The 10,729-nt window shown below is 31.0% G+C and overlaps 1 long non-coding RNA gene across 1 annotated transcript; it reads right to left on the reverse strand.

Annotated features, from left to right (window-relative positions):
- Window positions 1–352: 352 nt before the first annotated feature.
- Window positions 353–3,012, reverse strand: LOC143242749 (uncharacterized). The gene is made up of 3 exons (XR_013023198.1): window positions 2,910–3,012; window positions 2,479–2,786; window positions 353–485 (listed from the first exon to the last, which is right to left on the reverse strand). It is a non-coding gene; the product is annotated as an uncharacterized LOC143242749 (long non-coding RNA).
- Window positions 3,013–10,729: the final 7,717 nt, after the last annotated feature.

Raw genomic sequence — 10,729 nt, forward strand, 5'->3', positions numbered from 1 at the left:
ATGATTCGAATGACGTATGGAGTGACTGCTGACACTTTAATAATCTGTGAACAATGAACAAATAATGAAGTAAAACAGTCCAAAGAAATGAAATAATTAATGCTAGAAACATTAAAGATTATTGGATTAAATAAACGATGATGTTTTCTTATGATTATTGTAATGGTGTTTTATGTCATTAGGTGATGTTTCCTTATGATTACTGTAATGTTTTTTGTTACTATGTGATCTGTTCTTGTAATTACAAAAATGGTGTTTTATGTCATTAGGTGATGTTTCCTTATGGTTACTGTAACACTGTTTTATGCAATCTTTCCTTTCTTTCCAAGTTTTATTTTAGTTTAAATCTTACCTTGCCACTTCTCAGTAGACCTTTCCAGATGACGAAATAAACCACAAACCAGGCAAGTAACAAACACAAACTCAGTTCCATGTTCTCACCTCCCAAGTCATGTAATCCCGAAGTAATCTGTAATGTTCGACGACTTCAAAAGAGTAATAAATATTGTATTATTGAAATGTACAATTGAGCCAACTTCAGTTAGGGTTTCATAATTTTAATTTTGAGTATTAAATGATAAAACTGTCTACTATGGTATTATAAGTACCTTTCAAGCCAATAATAGAAACAAAGAAGGTTATTTAAAAACCAATTATACCTAGAAATATATGTCCTAAAATTTATCTTACTAGATTAACAATAACAAGTTTAACTGGGTAAAATTCTCACAAGGTACATGGTGCATCATAAACTGGCACATGAGGTGTCCATTATTATTACAGTCATTGTTAGTTAAGCCTATTCCTAGATGTAGCTACAGTAAGCATCATCTGTTTTGAACAGAATTTTGCACACTAATCTCATATTGTGAAAAGGAAGAGAAACAAAGGAATGGTAGTTTGTGAGAATAGTGACTCAGGTACTACATGCAAAATAATTTTGAAACACTATTTCTAAACTTCCCTAATTAAAACATGTGTACCTCTGGAGGAAGTGTGCTTCCCTGGAACAATTACCTTTTAAGTATAATGACTTTGAATGATGTACTTGTATTTTTAACCAACTTCCACAAAATATATATATAACAAACATTATAACAGAATTAAAATTAAACAGTTATTTTGAATTATTAATCTTATTTCTCAACCATGAATCACAACAAATAATGTAAGTGGTCATTACATTATTTTATCAGATAAAATCCAGACACTGATGTCAGACTAGTCAGCAGGTATGTAAAATCATTTAAGGGTTAGAATTTGAGTGCTTACAAACGTAATATCTCAACTCCTACTGCCTTTCATACGGCTGCAGCCAACTGTGAGAAGGCAGTTATGCTTAATATTCAGATACAACCTCCACGTGCAAAATAATCGTAGAAAAATAAAATCGAAGAAATAAAAGCATCCTAAAATTCTAAAAGTTAAAATTACAACCTCCACTCTTTTATTTAAAAATGATATTAAACAAAATTTAAAATTAAACTTTTAATAGAAATATGTTTAAATTCAAAATTTAACAATTATTTTACAAATATTTAAATTTTCTATCATTTATATAAAAAACTTCTATTATTATTAATTTTAGCTGTTAACATATTTATTAAAAGAAGTATCTTACATTCTCATACAAATTATCAAAAGTAATCAATTTTTTATATTTTTACCTTTAACTTTGTCATTGTTAAGCACAAAGATACACATTGAGATATCTGTTTCTTACATTATAAGTCTTCAGACAAACCGTTATGCCACTAGGAAGCCACCTTTACTTCTTTTTTTTTTAACTATTACAAGTATTTATTACAATTAAAATTCTAATACAAATAATTTTATTTAAAGATTCAGCAGTTTTGTTTTGAAAATCATTGTATAATTCATAAGAATAAGGAGTTTTTTCTTCAAAATATTTTCCTCTTTTTATTAGTAGATTTACATTGTATAATTTTCCAAGATAGTTATTTTGACATAAGTAAATGAATGTTTGTTAATGGGATCTATTTCAATAGAATTGGGAAGATTTTTATTACACTGAGATTTACCTAGATTGAAACTTAAATGTGAAGGATTAGTTGTTTGTTCTACACACTTAAACCACATATATTATAAGTTAGTAAATAAATTATATTATCATTTTACATAGTGGTATATCTTAAAATAAATGTTGAAAATCCACTGTGGCTGGACAAGTTAAACATTTTGGACTATCGACAATATATTTTTCATAAATTAAAGTAGAAAATATAAATTACTGGTAAACAGTTAAGTGGACTAAAAACCAGTGTACAAATGTGGAAAATGAATAAATAATAACATTATGTTGATAGAAAATAGTTATTTAATTGTACTACCATTGTAATATATATATGTATATATATACATAGAAAACAATATTTTGAGAACACTAGATCCAAATACGACTCATATCTATTGATCGAAAATAAAAGATTCATCTGAAAAATAAGAAATTAAACCTACTCCCAGAATTCGGTTACAGGTGATTTTGCTTCGGTGGCTGTAATATTGAGATTCGTGATGTTGGTTCCCTCTTTCATACAGTATTTTGTGTTCCACCAATTACCACACGGCTCGTTTGGGTTAAGAAAACATTTTTGCATATAAATTTCTCAACAGGTGGGTTTCTCGACATCGCTGACAATTACCACACGATTCCCAAAGCAGTGGTGACGTCATTGAGAACACGAAGTAGAATAAAGTCCAAGCTATTATCACCACGTAGTAGATATTATAGAGACAAACGATGGCCATTGAAGCAGAGCCAATTCCTAGTGAAAGTGTAGATTACATAATATAAGAACTGTTGACATATTTGAGACACAAGTATGAGTTATATTTATCCGGGAAAGGTGAAAAATACTAAGGCACTAGAAGTAAACAACAAGAGCTACCTTTAAAGATAGGAACTAAATTCCAGACCCCGATACCACCAACGCTGAGGTACTGACCAATGGCCACTTCCAGGAAGAATAGAGGAACAGCACACAAGACTAAACAGATGAGGTAGGGAAACAAAAATGCCCCTAAATAACAAACAACAACATATAATCTATCAGAACCATCGATTTAACATTTGGTAAGGTAAAGGTTTCATGTATATTATGTTGGATTAAACCACAAGACACTTACCTCCACCATTTTCATAACACAAGTATGGAAATCACCATATGTTGCCAAGACCGACAGCGTAGTTTATAAAACGTAAAACAAAGTCCAGTTTTCCTTCCCATTTCCAACGTTCTGGTTCTTTCTCCTTATCTGGACTTGTTACCGACTGGATCATTTCATCAGGTATTGTGATCACTACCGACTGGTTCATTTCATCAGGTATTGTGATCATTTCCACTCCATTTTCTACACTGACGGTTTCTGATGTTTCATTTTCAGAAGATACTTTATTCAAGGACATAACTTTAACACAAACAAATGCTGTAGAAAACAAAATACATTGTCAAGATATATATGTATATATATATATAGTTGAAAAAAGCATACAGTTATATACATGTATAGTTGAAGCGATGAAGAAATAAATACACCTCAGAAGACCAGTAAAATAAATTTGTTTAAATGTTCTGTTTCATTTATTCCATTAGACACAACTTCTATGTGCACCCACACCCTAAATTGTTTCATTTAAAACCATTTTCATGTGCACATATACACAATAATTTATCTAGGGAGACATTAATTCAGTACAATCAAATACATTATGTAATTGTACGTTCCAAGAGATGTCACTTATGTATATTTACGTTTTATTCAAGTAGATCCATTTTAAGTTTCGTTTGTTAAAATTTTTATATTTTAAACTGCCACAATTTCTTCTTTGTTTATATAGTTTTCTAATTTTTTTAAACAAACTTTCAAGCATAAAAACCTAGAAATGAAATTCAGAAAGATAATATTAAAACTGACAATATATTTAACAAAATAATTCCAACATTTCTGAGTCGTTGTTATTCTTATGTACATTTATTAAAGCCAGGATTGGTCAGAAATTAGGATTTTTCTTCGTTCTGCACTTTATTGGTTGATTTTGTTCACCCTTTGATTTAATAAAATTATGCTAGAGGCGCTTCCTACTGAATGGTTGGTTGTTGACTTGCTGCCTCAAGCAGTAAGTAAAAACCATGAACAGTAGAGTAGAAAGGTGTTTTATGTTGTTTGTTGTTCGGTTGCTGTGTGAAGTTCATGTCCTGTGCTTCAAACGTCCACTCTTTTCCTAAGTTAGTTAATACAGTAGTCCTACTATCTTTAAGTGAGTTTTGCCCCGTAGAAATTTTTATTTCCTTGACGTCATGACAGATCTGTTAAAGAAAAGTTCGAATATCAAAAACCTGAAGGTCGTTTTGTCGGTCAGTTCTGTTTGTGTCTCAATAAAACGTACATCACAAATCTCACTTCAGTTTCCTTATTTATATAAACATCAGTCACTTAAAAACCTCTTGGTGTTAAATGAAAAAAATTAGTTACTTGCGATGCGATGGTGGCTTCCTCATTTTAAAATAACAATAGACAGTCGCCTAAGATGTAATGTTCACCTCCAACTGTTATAACAACAACAAAAAACATTTACTTATGATTTGATAGTACCTTCCATATGTTAGGATATCAATAGGTAGTCGCTTAAGGTGTAATATTGACCTTCAGTTGTTTGGAGAACAAAAACAGTAATCTGAGAAGTGATATTGGCTATGTGTTGAGATAAAATATTCATTCAGTGTTGAGTTTATCAACAAGTGCGAATAATGAATGACGTGTAGTGATTTGTTTATAAAAATGCGACGATTTGTCCTGATTTCTTTGAGTATTACAATTTGAACAATTGTCAGTCAAGTCTAGCACTACAACACTTGCAAATGTGTTTACAGTTATGAAACTTGAAATAGTGGTTATAAAATAAATTGAAACACTTAAAGTAAGTACATGTACCTCTTTTACTGTTATGTATGTTTTAGGTTAAGATTAAAACACAGCCGCTTCCTTTCGATACTAAATGTGAATCGTATTTGATTAACAGAGATATATAAAATAAACACGTCTTTCGCTTCATAACAAAACCTGTCAGGTCATCTAACACATGGCCTCAAATGAAAATCTGGTGGACAAAAAGAATGGTGTGTCTTACTGTTAGACATACATTAATACTAAAATGTCGTTCTTCGTCAGCTGATGTAATTGATACCATTTCCTTTAGCATAGTTAGTTTTAAAAAAAAAGAACGACTCACTGAGCGATTTCCCAACTAAACAAAATGCTGATTCATTAAATTTATTCCTACATAATGTAGAGAATAAACTTCGAAAATGTTAAACGACAAGATATCTATAAAACAAAATTTGGCACAAGCAGGAAGGAAATGTTTGTTTATAGTTAACTTTGAAGGTCAGTATCAGGTTTGCGGTTTCTAGCGTTTTAAGTCCCCAGCCATAACTGGGAAGCCAAACGAAAGGCCTGACACTTCTTAACGCAAATCAAATATCTGTATCGATATCTGTTTATCTCAAATAAAATTACATAACGTTTCCACTTCCAACTTAAGTTGTATAATAGCATTTAAGGTAAGAATTACAGAGAGACTTCATAGTAAGATGTAAATGGAAAGACTGGTTGTGAAGAGACAAACGAAATAGTTTGATTTGTTTGTTTTGAATTTCGCGCAAAGTTATAACAGGGCTATCTACGCTAGCCGCACTAATTTAGCAGTGTAACACTAGAGGGAAAACAGTTAATCATAACCACCCACTACCAACTCTTTAGGCTACTGTTTTACCAACAAATAACGGGATTGACCGTCACTTTATATCTCTCCACGGCTGAAAGGGCATGTTTGGTGCGACGGGGATTCGAATCCGCGACGCTCGGATTACCAGTCGAGCGCCTTAACCACCTGGCCAATAGTAGAGAACAGTGTTAACACTTGCATATCGTGTATAATGGTATAGAACACCGATATAACACTCGTGTGCTGTTTATAAATAGAAGATAAAGATTTAAATTGTGTGTGTTGTGTATAACACAAGACAACACGGACTTAATACTCGTGTGTTATATAATATTCTAAAGGATGCTGACTGAACATTGTTTATTTCTTAAGTTATTAATATTGAATTGTATATCTATTTGATATTATTTCGTGATTTATATTTTTCTATATTATACTGCTATTAATTGATAATAAAACCTGAAAACTGATCTTTTAATTGAAGTAATTATTTATACTATTTACCCGAAGGCCTCCTTGGTTCACTCGACAATCTATGTTCTTATATAATATTGTTGTTATTACTGATAGTTATTGATAATATTTACTCTGAAGGCTTCCTTGGTTCATTCGACAATCTATGTTTTAATGCAGTATTGTTCTACTATACTACTGGTAGTTTTTAGTATAGGAACTGATTTCTGTTTGTGACAGAAGAAAATCAGACTGTGTTCACCGTGGGAAATCAAAACCCGAATTTTAGCTCCATAGATTCGTAGACTTACCGCAGAACCTCCGGAGGACACTGGACCAGAAATCTACATTAAAGACTCATCGTAAAATTAGATTTATTGTGATTATTACCTGCACGTGTACGAAGTCAAATCACTCACCGTCAATTCTATCTGTACATGGAATCTGTATGGTAGTCTTTGCATTACATATACGGAGGATGAAATACACAAACACACAGTAGCTACAAATATTAATTTAGAAATAAACCATTCCATTGTTTATTAATATGCATAGAAGTATGCTCAGAAATATGAGGTTAGTACTTTCATATTTTGTGTTAGAGAACTACATTCTTGAATTGTAAATAAAACATAACATCTTTTATTACACATCTCGGCTTTTAAACGTAAATAAACGATTTATTTATTGTTCGTGTAAGGGTAAATTGCAATATCAGAAAATTATTAAATTTATCAAAGATCTTCATAAACGTGAAGTGTTCAGTAATCTAATATAATAAAGGGAAAATAATTGTATTTACATACTATTTATAAGGTTTGAAAATGTAAAACAATATTCACTGAACACTAAATTACAAGTGTGTGTTGATAACAAACATATTTACACAAAACAAATCGTGTTATTTCCGATATTTCAATATTTTCTTTTCTAATTATCACCTAACGTCTTAATTAAACTCAAAGTACAGAACCATTTGTACAAAATATACAATCAAGTACATTGAGTGTGAAATTAATATGACGAATAAATTATTTACTACATTTTGAAGGGAGTTTCAAATAATTCACTTTTATTTTACCTACTTTAATTGTTGGTTTTACTTGTAAACTAACTATCAATCATAACGACATAATATTTACAAATGTGCTAGAAAAAAGGGTAAAATGATATACGTTACATCTATTGTTGTTTATGGTAAACTGGAAACAAAAACAAAACTGAACATAAGCAATTGGATGCAGTTTGAGTAAGGTTTAATACACCTATGGCCAAAGGTATTGTATCATAACTATCATAATTATAATCTAGTTCATCTTTACGTGGTGTGAGTGTATTAGAGTCTAGTTTCCTCCATAATATAATATAAAACTTGCTTTTCTGATTTCATTGTCACCAATATTAAGTGCACAATAAAAACAGTTTTGGTGAGGTTTATACAGAAGTTTGATCATTTCAGTTTGTGAGAGCTAAATATAATTAGTTTTATAATTTAACTCTTTTTTTTTTTTTAGCTTACATCACAAATTGTTATCAGATTTCTTAAAGTAACTTGGCATTGGCTCTTTATGAATGAATATATACATCAGAATCAGAGTGTTCCGAGGACTAGAGTACATAGAAAAATTGAGAAAAGTAAGCTCCTGAAACATATTTAGATCCACAAGAAGATTTTGACTGGTGTTTAACCGAATTAGAAAGCCAGATGCAAGACAACAACAGAAGAACTTCTATGATCAGACGATTTTCTTCACTAATAAGAGACAGTGGAGCTCGATTTATGTTTTCTTGTCCCGAATTTTCACAAACTTCACATCGATAAACAAATTAAAATAAAATCTATGTAAATAGAAAATAAAAAGTTATAAAGCATTTAAAAATTGTCTGTTTTATCGCTTTAAAAATCCATGTTTGTTTCAAAGAAAATGATTATTTATTACAGAGCTTTATAAATTATAACTTCACTGTAGACACATAAGTTGGGGAAAGAATGATTTCAAATTAGTAATTAATATTTTTTGAATATACAAAACTGTTTAGTTTAAGAGTTATTATTCAATTTATTTGGTGAGTTAATATTTAATGATTTAAAAACTCATAGCAAGAGTGTTGAGTGATTATTTAAGTTTGGTTGTATAACGTGGCAAACAAACAAACTTATCACGTTATACAACCAAACTTAAATAATAACTTTCAACACTCTTGCTATGATTTTTGATTGCCCTCAAGTAGCTTTGTGCTAGCCGTCCCTAATTTAGTAGTGTAAAACTAGAAGGAAGGCAGCTAGTTATCACCACCCACCGCCAACTCTTGTGCTACTCTTTTAACAACGAATAGTGGGATTGACCGTCACATTATAACACCCCCACGGCTGAAAGGCGAGCATGTTTGGCGCGACCCGGATGCGAACCTGCGACACGCAGATTTCGAGTCGCACGCCTTAACACGTTTAGCCATGCCGGGCCCAAATCAATGATAAAGTAAGTGAAGTATATTTAGACAGTAACAGAAGAAACTTCGTTTTGTCAACTGAAATTTTAAAGTAACTGAATAGGCCTAAGTGGACTTTTGACAAGAGGAAGATAACTATACATATATATATTTGTATGTGTGTAGTGTTTATAATATCTCTATAATGTGAAGAATTTGATGTACATTTAACTTGTTCCAAAAATATTTTGAAAACAAGTGGCGTACGTGTTTTCATGTACGAGGAAGTTGAGAATTTCTCAAATTAATATTAGCGTGTAATTAAGTGAATCATTTTTACGCTAAACATGTAGCTGTATAATGTGACGGTCAATTTAATTAAAGAACAAATGGCTGATGACTAGCTAGTACATCTAAATTAATTAAAGACATATATCGAGTAGCTTTTGTGCGAAATTAAAAACAAAACAAATTAATTAAGGCGGTATCTATTGTCAAATCGAATTAGCATTTTAATACACGTCTATAAGCGATTAACTCAGCTGTAACGGAAGTTTTAAACTAGGACTATTTAATGAAGGGTAAAGATAAACCAAATAAAACAAAACTAAGATGTACGGGAAAATTTAACATCGGAAATCAGTACAAGTTACAAGTGTAGGCTTAATTGTTATTATAGTAATGCTAGAAGTTAAAGAAGTATAAGACTTTAGGGCACTGGTAGAAATAAAAGATTTAGAATAACTGAAACATGGTTAAATGTAGATGAATACATAATTATAGGTTACTTAATAGGAATAGAGTATTAAAAAAAGGGGAAGGAGTGGCTGTATATGTAAAGTGTGAGTTACATACTGTTGAAGTTGAGAATATTAAGGATAATAGCAAGGAGATTGGGTTTCTGTTAGTGGATAGCAAGGGATAAAGCTTTTAGTAAGAATGTGTTACAAATCACCAGATGGAACTGATGAAATCAGGAAGAAACTTTGTAATAAGATGAAGATCTCAGTTGTTAATGAAATCTTAATTAAGGGTAGTTCTAAGTACAGATATAATGATTGGAAAATGAAAATCTCTCAAACCATGAGGGAGAAAGGTTCCTGAAAACTTTTCAAGATGGATTTCTTAACAATTGGTCAAGGAACCTACTGTAAATAATGCTATCTTAGATTTATTGTTAAATTCTAATATAGAAATGGTTAAGAGGGTGTAAACTAGGAAGCACCTAGGTACAAGTGATCATTGCTGTATTATGTTTGATATTTAGCTGCATTTAGAAATTGGAAATAATGATATTTTGATTCCAAATTTTAAAAAAAGCAAATTTGAAAGAGATGTGTTCTGAATTGGACAGCTGAGTTATTTTGAGGCACTACTCAGTAGTGGAAAATGTTTAAAGATATTTTTTCAAAGATTCAAGATAAACATATTCCTTACAGAAACAAAATGGGATCTAGAAGTAAAAAAAAAACAGGTTGGTTCACAAAGGGAATAAGAGATAGAATCAAAGAAAAGTACCACACACTAAAGAAATTTAAATTGACTGGTATTGTAAAAGATTATAGAAAATCAAGAAATTTGGTCAAAAACGAAATTATGATATCCAAAAAGATGTCTATAACAAAAATTTGGCTTAAAACATAAAAATTAACAGTGAGAAGTTTTAAAGTACATTATGGATAAACAAAATGTGAGGATGGAGATAGGACCCATGAGGAATGATGAAGGTAGGCTTGTATCTGATGATCATGAAATGCCTAGATTATTAGATTCTGATTTTGCTTCAGTTTTAACTAATGAAACCTTAAGCTGTATTTCACATCTTGAACAGTTCATAAATGGAAACGAGATCAAAGAAGATGGCTGCCTTAATTCTGAGCTGGTTAAAAAAATGGGAGATTTAAAGAATGCTAAGGCTCCTGTAATAGATAATACTTCACCAAGGGTTTTAAACAAGGTCATGTGATCACTTGCAACAAGATTTTAAGCCCTTGAATAATGTACAAGTACCAACTGATTGGAAATTGGTTAATCTGACTCCTATCCTCAAGAAAGGTAATAGAAGTTGTCCCAGTAATTAAAGGCCTGTCAGTCTTACCT

This window comes from Tachypleus tridentatus, unplaced genomic scaffold, assembly GCF_004210375.1.
Source record: "Tachypleus tridentatus isolate NWPU-2018 unplaced genomic scaffold, ASM421037v1 Hic_cluster_2, whole genome shotgun sequence".
Classification (NCBI taxonomy): Eukaryota; Metazoa; Arthropoda; class Merostomata; order Xiphosura; family Limulidae; genus Tachypleus; species Tachypleus tridentatus.